The following is a 13,249-nucleotide window of genomic DNA, read 5'->3' as shown; positions in this document are numbered from 1 at the left end:
CCGCGGTGGCGCCAGCCGGCCGGGATGGATGGATGAATGGAATGTGGATGGATGAATGTTATGAGGACCCCTTTTAGAACGGGGCAATGAACTGCGCCATCTAGCTTGAAATGCGTGGTGTCGAGCGCCATCTGGGGGTGTTGCAAGAAACCGAGCGGCTTGTTCAAGTGAGAGCAGAACAGCAGCAGTTGAACCCAGAAAGTCTGGAGAAGAAGGCAAAGGGCAAAAAAGCTTTGCTTTATAAACGTGTACCAGTAGTTAATGCAATTTGATTGGAAATAAAAAAATGACTTCCTATAATCGAGGAGGGTGTTTGATTAGGTGTTTCAAACACTGAAGGTCGAGGCCTGATGCTCACTTTGGCGGCTACGTAAGTTTGGTATACGGAGAATAGACTAAAAAGAGATTGTAAAAGTTTTACGTTACACTGCCCCCAATTATGAGACACCCTGTAGTGATAGAATGCGGGGGAAGTTAGAGGACGTGGGGTTCACTACCTTCATGTAAATCTAATTACACGAGCGTTTTTCCCTTCATCCCGTCGAAATGCGGCAGCCGTCGCCGGCATTGAACTCAAGACTCTGAACTCAGCAGTTCAACGCGATAGATACCAGGTTTGTAGTGCATATCTGAACGTATCAATTATACCGACAATGTGTACCTGCCACTTGCGCAGAATCATAGAACTTTCTTTCGTTTTAACGGGTTTTCATTGTATGGGTAGTTCACGCGCTCTTGGGGAACTATATATGTATGTATGTTTGCATGTATGTATGTATGCATGTATGTGTGTATGCATGCATGTATGTATGTATGTATGTATGTATGTATGTATATATGTATGTATGTATGTATGTTTGTATGTATGTATGTATGTATGTATGTATGTATGTATGTATGTATGTATGTATGTATGTATGTATGTATGTAACCATTTTTCCGCTTATCTGGGTTACTGGCTAGTCCATGGTCGACTGATTGGCACGTCCGATTTCTGTGGCTAAGGCAACAAGGTTCGAAACCAGCCATCGGACAATTGGTGTTTTGAGTGCATACCTGTGTGTACGAATGTTACCCTCTTCAACGACCATCTTTCACGCAGAAGTTGGTCAGTTTAGATGCGTGAGAGGTGGGCACCGCCAATGGAAGAAGCACAGCGTGTGTGCCACTCGGTTTGTGCCACTCTTCAATGAAAGTCTTTGACACCAACTTGGGTGACTAGGGAATGTACCACTCTACAATGCCGAAAGTTATCCCCAAATTTCTACAGTGTTGATCGGAATTGAACGCACGTCGCCAGGGTTCCTCACTGACCGAAACCCGACGCATTAGCAGGCTTCGCCACAAGTGCACCGAGTAAGTGCCGTTTTGAGTGAAGTTTCACGCCAACGCTTTGCCGCGCTGCGCCATGAATACGCTGGATATGTGGCGCTCTTCAATTAACATCTCCCTAACTTGGGTAAATAAGTATGCGCCACTTACAGTGCAGCTTGCGAAGGAACAAAACCTCAGTGTTCGCTGGTACCTGCGCGCCACGCTTCTCGTCTCCTAGGTCGCACGGCGATTTGTGGGCAAAGCGATTAGGCGGCGCAGTGTGTCCAGAAAGAAGAGCGAGAGCGGAAACGGTTGCCACATGACGCGTTTCTCAGCGTTCGCACGGACCGGCACGTGATGCATTTCGGAGGCGATTTGCAGGCTTCGCAGCCGCGGCAAGGCTGATGGCATCGAGGGCTCTTTAGTGAAGCGCAAAAGCCGAATTCCTCTGCCGTACACGCCTCATACATACCTCTCTTCGACGGTGGCAATACGTTGCATCTCTATATTGATTAAACGCTAAGACATTACATCGTGAGCTAGCTTCTGCCGCAATTTTTATTCTTTGTGATTAGTTGTTATCCGAACAGTCTTATCCGTAGTGTTGTTTGGCCCACATGTTGCTGAACGCTCAACAGCGGCTGCAAACAGATTTTTCTTGTCAACGTTGGCTTACTGCTTTCTTTCTTTGTGTTTAGTCGTTTCTTACGGCTGTTCTGCCTTTACTTCCGCTTCTGCGTGCCATTGACTAAAGCTTCGTTTCCCCTTTTAATGTTTTATGACATATTTTTCTTGTTCGAAGTTAACCTCTAAACCTTGATTGAGACATATGTGTTAGCAAATCATTCTTGATCCTTTACGTGCATACCTAACTTCTATTATCATGCGCACCTCTCATGCATAGCTCCGACAAAATGCTTTGTTTGCAGCTGAAAATAAGTAAATAGAAAACTGAATAAATCCTAAAAAGGAGTGTTGTAACCCATGTTGCGGGGTAACAGCACGAGTTGCAGTTTCCGGTGCTAACAAGCTTCACACAATCTCCACGGCTCTAACGACCACCACTTGAATTTAAGATGATGGTGTTTGATATATTCATCAAAGCAGTGCCAGTCGTTTTGTTATATTCAATGACAATAATAACGCTTATTGCCGACGTCGACATAACCGATATGTTTCTGTACGAAAGACCGTTAAGTAAAGAGCAGTTTTCTTCAGCTGCTACACCACTGCATCTCGCAGAGTATTATCATTGCCTGATTACGTTGTAAACATGCAGGAATACATTGCAGGAATGACGTTAGCTGGGAGAACTGTTAGAACAATTATTCAAGAGAGGAACAAATGATAAATTGTAAGCGAGTATTCATTGTTAAGGGCGCCTTTCCTTTAGGTAAGCCAGCCGTACAAACTTTGTTTTAGCTAGAGTCACAAATAATATAGTCGCAGTAGGATGCCGCTCACGAAGCCATAGTTCGGTGTCTATTTCTTTTCTTTTCTAAGCAAGACTTTAGGAGAACCCAAAATTTGCTGACAAAGACGACAATTAGGATAATTGTGTTCGATGTGACATTAGGATGCGTAATATAAAGAACAGACTCGCACTTGCATTGACGTTTAAGACTGGCTCTGTTGTTTCGACATCATGTACAGAGTGTGCCACATTCAGCGCTATAGAGATCTTCAGCTGATCCACTTGAAGAATCATTAAACGCGGGAGACACAAGCGATACAATGTTAGGAAAGCGGCCACTGTAAAGCGTGCTTTGCCTTCCAGTACTTCCTTTGAAGGGTAAGCCAACTGTACGGATTTTATTCGAGATAGGGTCAGAAAATTAATAGAAAAGGTGACAGGCCGCCCACTGCGGCACATCTTTCCGCGTGATTTTGTTTTTAAGAATATGGAAACTAGGCTGACAACGGTGATGAGGACAATGGTCATCATGACGATGTTTGCTGGAACATTATTATACACAATACAAGGAATGAATGTCGAGGTAAAAAAACAGCCTAGTCCCGTAAATATTCAAATGTACTAGAGACTGCGACGGAAGTACGCTCATTTCATTTTCAGTGTGAAGTGTCTGTCCCCTGTGTGCTGACAGCATGAGCTGAAGAAAATCGGTCATTTTTCCTAATGACGGCGTTTCCTGTGTCCCACTGAAGGTGCCATACGGCTCTCTGCTTTCCCGAGTCACAATACGCTGCAGGTGTTCTGCGCCTGCAATAATTCTCACCATGCCAGAATATGGCCAGTTCGGAAGTTCCCACAAGCATAGGCGCGATTAAAGACCAAGGACGCAAGATAATTATCAATTTGTACAAAGCGCTCTGTAGACTCCGTACGGCGTTCGTGTTGTCCACTTCTCTACTCTTGTGTCCTGTCTTCACGCCTCACCTCTTTTTTGCATTATGAACACTTACCACCTAGCTCAGCTTTCTGCCGTTCAAAAACCAGGGTGCTGTCTTTCTTTTCGTTCATCGTATTTTATTGGCGTTATGCTTTTTCTCAGCCTTCAGCCAATTAGCCCAACTGTCCTCGTTGGCTATTTTCTGATAATCGCTCGTGATGGTTTACTGGTGTTTAAAATAGAGGGCCCAAATAGAAAAATTTAGGAATGGAATCAAATATAAAGAAAATGAACATTCTAATAATGGAAACAAATATCGAAATGCATCCTGTTTCAAAGTAGTATGAAATTATAATGTATCGTTATATGCACGTTTTGTAACTCTTTGTAACAAACACTTGTTTACACTATTTCTTTGATGTGATTCCATTCATAATTCAATGTACGGGAAATTGAAGAGATTGTAAAGAAGCAACTTAAACACGACTGAATCTAGCACACCATGACAGGGACAGCAATCAAGGAAGTTAGCAGTTTTCGCTGTATCCGGTTCAAGTGTCATGTTCGATGAAGGAACTAAGTGTAATTCTGCAGTTCGAGGCACTGCTTTAAATAGATGCACGCTTGCAGACGTATTGGCTAGAGATTGCGTAGATAAGCCTAATCCTAGTAAACTTGTAGGTTGGTTGAAACCGAGACATCAATTTCAGAAGCACGAATATGATGAGCTGAAGTTATCTCCTCCATGCATGTGTTCGGGAACATTAACCTTGGGTCAATAGCAGCAGCTTTCGTGCAAAAAAATAATAATAATACAATCGCAAGGTTTCCAACTGTATCGTGTTTTCTCCTATATGCTCTAATGCGCTTTACTCCCCTCCTATATGTGCAGGAATAAACATTCAGACAGCTTGAATAGGTCACTCTTGAACTGAATCTGAATGCAAATTCAAAAGGAAAGAACATGTCTTTCGCTGTCGAAACCTCGAATACTCATAAATCTCCTTTTATATTTCTTCTTGATGTTTGCGCTCACGTTAGGTTTCATTCAACCCACAACTATCTGGCGTTTATTGCATGTGTGTCACGTTTAGTGAAAATCGAAGAGCACCACCCTCACCACCAAGTGCGATATGTGCAGTTCCAGTTACCACAAACACACACACACACACACACACACACACACACACACACATATATATATATATATATATATATATATATATATATATATACATATATATATATATATATATATATATATATATATATATATATATATATATATATATATATATATATATATATATATATATATATATATTTAGGCGCAGGAAGCGTTTCTACTTCAGACGAGTGTTCCCTTCCTTTATCGATATAATTCTGTTCTACGATTGAACAACATATTTCCATGTTATTTGTATGACTGTGTCAATATCGGAAAAGCTCGTCGACGTTATTCCTATAATTCAAAGAGAGTTCTGTGCACGTAGTACTCAACAAAAACAATAACCCTCGGCCAAGCTCTATAGGCTCAGTGTAAGCACAAAAATACTGTGTAACAGCAGGGTCGATTCTAGTTCTTTTGAGGGATAAGGACTTTATAAAGAGGCAAGCTTATTAAACCCGAAAAAAATTACAATCAGACCTTTTGGTGCGTTTGCGGAGAATTGGTTGAAAGTGGTCCGATTACATTTATTAGGACGATACTTGTGCCATGCTTTTGTGTTTTTAATTGTTTATTTTAAAAGAATGGCCAACAAGGTCAATAGCGTCAATGTTTGTTCGTTCAGCACGGAATTGTAAACGACGTATTTTAGTGATAAATAAAAGGCACTTTTAAATTAGATGAGCGGACATGAACGCACTTTGCCGTATACTAAATTGCCTGTAGTTTCGATTACTGTGTGCGCAAGCATAGTGGAAGAAGTGCCTCCTTTGCCTTTCCAATCTTTGTTTCTTTCCTTCTTTCTTTCTTCCTTTCTTTCTTTCTTTCTTTCTTTCTTTCTTTCTTTCTTTCTTTCTTTCTTTCTTTCTTGATTACATAATTGTGACTGTCCGCCAAATTTCTGTATCGCGCAGGAGGAGTGCCTCTCCTACGCTACCTTTAAATATCCTTGTCTTTACCGCTGCAGGTTGCTTCATATGCCTGTAAATGCAATCTGATTTCACACGTTTCTTTCTCATCACCACCCATATGAAATGTCAAAAGATGTCCATCAAAATCGTGTCTTCTGCTGCAAGCCATATTAAAAGGCGCCGCCTTGTTGCACGGCTTCCTTGTGTCGGGCGTTTACGCCGGGTTTCATGGTTCGACGGGAAAACCTCGACGACATAAGCTTGGGGAAATACATCCTCACACACACTGTTTCTATGGGGACTGGAGTGAGTCACTGCAAGACAACTGCACTGAATCGATGAATGGGGCATCGCTAATCAGCTACGAAGTGGCTTGCAGATTGAATGCTAAACCAAGTCTTCAGCACTGTACCGAGGCGCCTCGAAGATGCGCCTCGAAGAGCCCTATAACTTAAAACTATTCAGTCTGTTTTTATTGCAATCTCCTGGCGTTTAATATAGGTAACCGCTGACGCAAACATCGGAAGTTAACCTGCCATTTTTTTGAAGCACCCAATCAAACGTTCTCTTTGATTTTACGAGGTGATGTTCAGATTTCAAAGCGAATAGGTTTACCTCCCACCACAAGTCTTCTTATTGAGTCACGTGACAAGACGCGAGAACAATACAGAAGTGGTGGGTGTTTCGTTGGGGACACAATAGCCCTGTGAAAGTAGATAAGAGCATGACGATAGTGTCGGCGCCGTGAACAACTGAGCAGCTGCCGCTTGCTTAGCTTGCTGCGGCTGGCCGAAACTCGTTGCAGGCAACGGAAGGTTAAGCATGCCAATAAATTGAATACTCGATGAAGAAAATTTGCCAGAGTTATGTTGCGTACGTGCTGAAAGGGCTCAACAACATTATACGGCCACGGTAATAATTTAATTATCTGCGAATAAATTCACTCTCCCTGTGAGCTCCCAGTAGTCGGCGCCAGAGCAATAGTCTTTCTTTTCCTTCTATTCCTTAACTGCAAGTGATCCGCACTGAGTGACCTTTAGATACGCAGGCTTAACTACAGCCTAGATGGAGATGGTGAGGAGCTGCAGGCTTCGGCCTGCTCCACTGGCAAAATGTGTACATGTCTAGTACGAATACTCAAGTCGAGTACTATTGAGGCTACCAAGAGCGCGCTACGGACCATCACTGTGACAATCTTGCCAGAATTATGGTTCATAACAGATGCAAGAGGATCTGTCTTTTAGGCGCTGGACCTTGCACTTACATGAGGGTCTTTTTTGTTCTTGTCGATCAAGAAATTTATAATTCAGAATAAATTTGTGCGCAACGGCGCACTCTTGTGTGTCTTCTGCGGTGAAATCCAGTACAACTTCTGGCAGAAGGACGAGGCTAAAGGAGTGCAGAAAAGCTTTCTTCCGAATCTTACAACCACAGCTTCAAAACGTGATTTACGATGTCTAAATACATATCATAAGAAGCCAACAAACAAATGCACATAGGTCAAAACAGGGGAAATTAGTTGTGTTTACTAATTGAAATAAAGAATTTATAAATTGCTGCAACTGAAAGGGGGTGAAAAAACAACTTGCGGCCTGTGGAGAACGATTCCACGTCGTCGCATTACGCGTGTGTTGCTCTTACCAATTGAGCTACCGTGGTGCCGTTTTCCCCACCGCTTTCTCTGGGTTTTGATGTTTTACTACTAGAACTAACCTGCGGCTAAACGTCACCTCCAGACGCAACCCTGCTCCTAGCAAACCCTTTTTTGTGCGGCGCTTTGACGACATCGGTGGTAGCTCGTATAAAGGAAGCACCACAGGAATTTTCCTTTAGTGAGCACAGCGCACCAGGAACTGCCATGGCACTGACGGAAGCCGTGTTCCTCATTGTGCAGGTTGGCTCCGACAGGAGGTCCTTGCGTAGCTACTATATTGATGTCATGGTCCTGCCGTGCGCAAGGCGATGCCTTGCTATGGCTTATGAGTGTCTTACTGTGTACAAACTGCTAGTTAGCGGTGACGTTGAAGTGAATCCCGGCCCTACGCAGGCCAAAATGCTTACACAGTTATTAGAGGGTCAGGCTGATCTTAACAAAATACAAAGACTGCTAGCGCATTTTTTCAAAACTGAGAAGCTGGCTTTGGAATTTTATAGTATGATTAACAAAATACCGACACAGATCCCGCAAATAATAGATACCCCAGGAGCAAATACTCTTGCTTGACAGTCTATTGAAGATATGACTTTCCATCCTAAGTAGCTAAGAGACCTTCAGGGTCGAAGTTACATTCTAATCTCGTCGTTCATGGCATACCGGAAATTCAAAACGAGACCCAAAGCACACACAAAGATGAAGTTGTTAAGTATATATTTAATAAAAAATTTAATGTGCAGTGTGATTCTGTGAACTTATTCACAAATTAGGAACGCAAAGTGAAAAACGACCACTAATTCGGCATTTTCAGAATTTTAATGAAAAAGAAGGAATTACTGCAAAATAAAAAAAATCTAAGAGAACTGGCACTTTCAGTCACTATGACTACTCCCAATCCACCTTAAAGATGCACATGCTTCGGTGAGGAAGTGCAAGAACTTCATACACAGAAGGTCACACTTTTACACGACAAGCTCAAACTAGACAAGCATGTTTTCTTATTCGACGACTCTCAAAACAAACGGATACAGGTTGCAGATAGTCGTCCTCGACAAACACAATCGCGAATCAATGAGCCTTCACGGAAAAAGCAAAAATTATTAATTAATGTACCTGAAGTATTGCAAATAAAACATATTCCCTAGATAAACTTTTGCGTCAACACGACCCACACATTACTGTTATTACAGAAACTTGACTTCTTTATTACCATCTATAGTGTTTATCGCGTCGATATATCTTCTAGGTGAGAAAGTGTTGCGGTTCTAAAGAAAAGTTAGGTAGAAGCTGTCATTGTAGACATAATACCTGCGTTGTAATTTTGACGTATTGGGGTATCTATCTGGGGTTAAATCCTCGTTTTACTCGCAACTTACAGGCTTCCCGACACTCCTCCTGAATTTTCGCATGAATGACGGCCTTGTACGGAAAAATCATTTAAACAGCAAGATTGTTCTTGCAGGTGACTTTAATTTGCGCGGAGTAGACTTGTTGCGCCTTCAGCCTGGGCCACATCATAGTCTGGATATTGATGTACTATTTGATTTAATGGTATCACATGATCTCGGAAAAGTTGTTCTTGAGCCGACACGTGTACAAGGTGCTTCATCGTAAGTTTGGGAGCTCGTTTTGTCTGCTCTCAATTATACTGAGTTCACGGTGCTGGTCGAGCAGAGGCTATCTTAGCACTATCTAGTTTATGTTTCCTTACTACTTGGTTTCTGGTGGGCGACTAAAAAAAATCATCTGTCCATTTTGTCAAAAGCTATTCTCACACTGCGTGTGTGTTTCATTACTGGGAATGGTTTGATGCATGCGTGTTTCATTACTAGGAAAATTGTCGGATATTGAAGAAAATGGTGTTAACTTACTTTGAACCCGCTTTAAGAGGAAGCTTTAGGTCGGGTGCTCCTATCTAAATACACGTAAAAGGAGAATTCGTTTTACTCGGCAACCACGGCCCTAAATTTGACGAGGGTTATTGCATTTAAAAGAAAAACTTAAAATCTAGTGACTGTTGGTTTCGAATTTTCGATTTACGTCCTCAATTATCTAATAAAACTTGGCAAAAATCGAAAATATTCAAAAAAAGGAGTTGTCAAGTTTACAACTCTGTAAATCAGAAACGAAAAACGATAATACAATTCTGTGAATTGCACCTAATAGTACATCTAAAGCGGACAAAATTGATATGCCAAACATGAATCTCAAAAGAAATTATTAATATGGAAATACAGCTTTTGCAGAACCTTTGTAAACAACGTAACAACTTCATGGAAGATATAAAATGACATATACACTTTGTCCGCTTTCAATGGTCTAATGGATGCCATTTACAGAACTGCGATATCTGTTTTTGATGTAGCGTTATGAATTTTGTAAACTTCGTTCTTTTATTTTTTTCGAGCTTCCGAATTTTCGAAAATTCTTTTAACAAAATCCATGACCTAAATCGAAATTCCACTTCCAACTGTCACTAGAATTTACCTTCTCTTTCAAATGCAACAAACTTCAATAAAATCTCACGAAAGCGTTTTTGCGTTGTACATGCATTTGTATAGGCCGCGTTGGAGTTGGGCCCGAGTTAAAGCTTCCTCTTAAGGACATGTTTCATTTTTGTCTTGATAAATTTGCACCAAATAAAAAAAAACAAAGTGGCAAGAAAACACCATGAATAAATCGCAACGTCGTTCATTTGAAACGCGAAATTAGGAAATAAAAAAATCTCAGTGCCCTTCCACTGAGTGCAGGAGGATGACGAGTGAAGCTGTGTATGTGGGCCCCTTAATGGGGAACTGCACTTCTGTCGCGGGTGCACTATCTTCGGGATCGGCCCACGTATCGCTATTGCGAACCCGTTGTGATGCAGTAGTCGTCATGCTGTCCAGGTCATGCCACCATAGTCATTCCTGTTTCGTAATGCGGCTGTCGTCATAACGTCCTCATCACGCCATCTTCGTCATGCACTCGTCATCATCTCATTGTCGTGATGCTGTCGTCGTAATACTCCCTTTCTCGTTCCATCAACGGGACTCATTTGTCATTCAATCGTCATCAGTGCGATGGCGCCATACAGCCGCCGTCATGCTGCCTTGCTCGTGGGCCACTTGAGCAGTGAAGTGGCATAGCAACATTGGAGGATACCCGATTACGTCACGCGTAGCTGAAGCAAATAAAATTTCAGAATGACAACTACAGTTAATAAATAAACGTGCCTTCGTAATTACGGCACGCGGCTACATGGCTCGAATGCTAATCGCATTATCATCAACAGACATCGTGAGATGAGTTCTGCTGATATTTTGTTGTTTTGAAAATTTAGACGGGTACATTTTTGCAATCAGCTAAACTGCACGATTCAAATTGAAGTCACTCGATCTAAAAGGGCTATAGTGTTTGGTTTTCTTATTATAAAAATATATAAGAGGAAACTCCGAAGGCTGTGTACAACAAAACATGCAAAATATTGCGAAGGCACTATGTCCCACTGTGGTGCTGCTATGCCGAGCATTTTTTTTTGTTTCTGATGCTAAGAAACTTAATCCATAGGAGACATTTACTTCAAATGCCTTGTCACCATGCTCGCAAGGGCTTCTGTGACGTGCAATATTTAAGTTTATGCTTAACATCGACGCCACTCGGCTCGGTATGACCAGCAAGCATACTCGTTAGTTTTAGTGTCTTTCGTATGAGTATAGGTTCTCAGCCAGTATTGGACGGCACTCGTGGACCTAATTCGTGCGCAGATGTTATTTCAAGAATGCTCAGGGTCTGTTAAAATTGCACGATCCTGTACCTTTGGAATAAAACAGAAACAGACACAGGACGAGCAAGTAAAGATAACAGAAGGGAGCGCTGACTAGAGAGCAAATACTTTATTTGTAGGAGTAGCATATAAAGACATCATTGCAGCTCACATAAAAGAAAGAAAAAGAAGACTAAACCTTAGCCAGGGATTTTTTCCAGTTCTTTTGTTGATAGTGTGAGGGACGCAGAACTGACACATGGGCCGCCACTTGCGAACACTCAAGAGGCCTATAAAAGTGCGAAATAATTGGAAGCTATAGTGAACAGCGCGTGGGGGAAAGCCTTTAGGCCTTTGAGGCATGGCGGCATTTCAGTGATACCCCAAAGAGCACGAGGCTGTGGGATCTAATGCGCAACGTTCGTTTTACCTCACTTACAGACAGAACCCTGCGCGCGCGCGACGGCACAAGTGTACCTCTTGACACATGCCCGAACTTAACATTGTTTAGAGGAGTGCGAGGAACATGGACACGGGAAAATACTGGCGACGCGTTAGGAAGTAACCACGGTATTTTAAGCAACAACCTTCCTCTTCTCGCATTATGGTGCAAGAATATAAAGTTAGAATCACTAATCGGACTCTTTAACAAGTATAAAACCCAAGTAGATGAAGCCGGAAACTACAACGTCTGGCTCAAGTCTATCAAATAAACCATCACAAAGCCTCCAAACACATACCAACCACCCAAAAAACCGCCGACATTGATTCGAACATTCTACACTTTTAGAAAGCATGCAGAAGTAAAACCAAGAAACGGAAAGACGGCAACTCAACCGCAAGCTCAAACTCCGCGTTTCCAAATTTACACAGGAGGCACTGGAATGCGCGACTCCGCTTAGCTGAAATATATGGGGAGCGCTGTGCGACAAATTCTCGGGCACCTAGTGTACTGCGAGGGCATGGGTGATGCCCTAAGCACTCATACGCCCCAGGAAGACTAAAACACCTAAGAACACAAGCACAATGGCTCATATGCATATATGGAGGCGAAAAGGACAGATGTCTACAGAACCTAGCAGCGAGGTACATCACGAAACGTCCTCGCCTCAATTACTGTGGTTACCCACACCACCACGAACGTGCAACACCCTTCGAGGCCGAAATTACCACCCAAGCAGTCATCGAGAAGTCATGGCCACCTTGCTGGACACTAAGAAAAATTTTGCTGCCGGGGCCCATCAGTCCTCCAAAACCTAAGCGATAACAATATCCAGATTCCCATAAACATATCAAGCGTACGCTGGAACGCAGGTGACCTCCCTTGGGAGCCACGCTAAAAAAACCAGGAAAACACCTTGCCTTTGATAACATGAGACCGATTTCGCTTTGCTAGACCGTCGGCAAACTATTTGAGCACGTCATCCTTCCTGGAATCGCAGGGCTTCTTTCCACACAAGCAATTTGATTTTCGCGGCCCTCTTTCTACACAAGACATTACCCTACCTTTCTACACACACTACACAGGGCAGGTGGTGGTAGTTATACATGACAAATGCCCCATGACATCATCACTCAATATCCGTAACACCTGACTCAGTGAGGATGAAGAGGTGGCCTTGGCATCCTCGATCTCGTACATCCTAAACAACAATAGTCCTAACACACACCTAATAATTACAGATGCGCAGGACGCCTGTACGACGTATCCATGGGGCACCACCCTGCACCACGCAACACACCGAATCTTAACGAAAATATTCGTCGCCACCGTACCAAACAGGATCAGGCGGATCAGGTCACCCTGCCTCACCTCACAGCCGGGCACTGATCGTGCTCATGCGGTTGCCCGAGTACTTACCTGCCGGGCGGACCCATGCAGTGAGACGGCCAACCGAGACCCTGAAACGTACAACATTCCGCATGCAATCAAATACACTCTGAATCATTATACACGGAGTAGTTTCAGACACAAGCTACCTGCTAAATCCTTCACCCGTGAACAAGCTGTTTTCTTGAGACACCTTGAAACTAATTCCTTCCCGAACCGCTTCTACCCACCTCCTATTCCAATAGCTGTCCAGGCTGCGGCGCGCCAACTTCTCA

This window comes from Dermacentor albipictus, chromosome 9 (genome assembly GCF_038994185.2).
Source record: "Dermacentor albipictus isolate Rhodes 1998 colony chromosome 9, USDA_Dalb.pri_finalv2, whole genome shotgun sequence".
Taxonomy (NCBI): Eukaryota; Metazoa; Arthropoda; class Arachnida; order Ixodida; family Ixodidae; genus Dermacentor; species Dermacentor albipictus.
The sequence above is the reverse complement of the archived record's forward strand: the minus strand, read 5'-3'. Positions refer to the sequence as shown.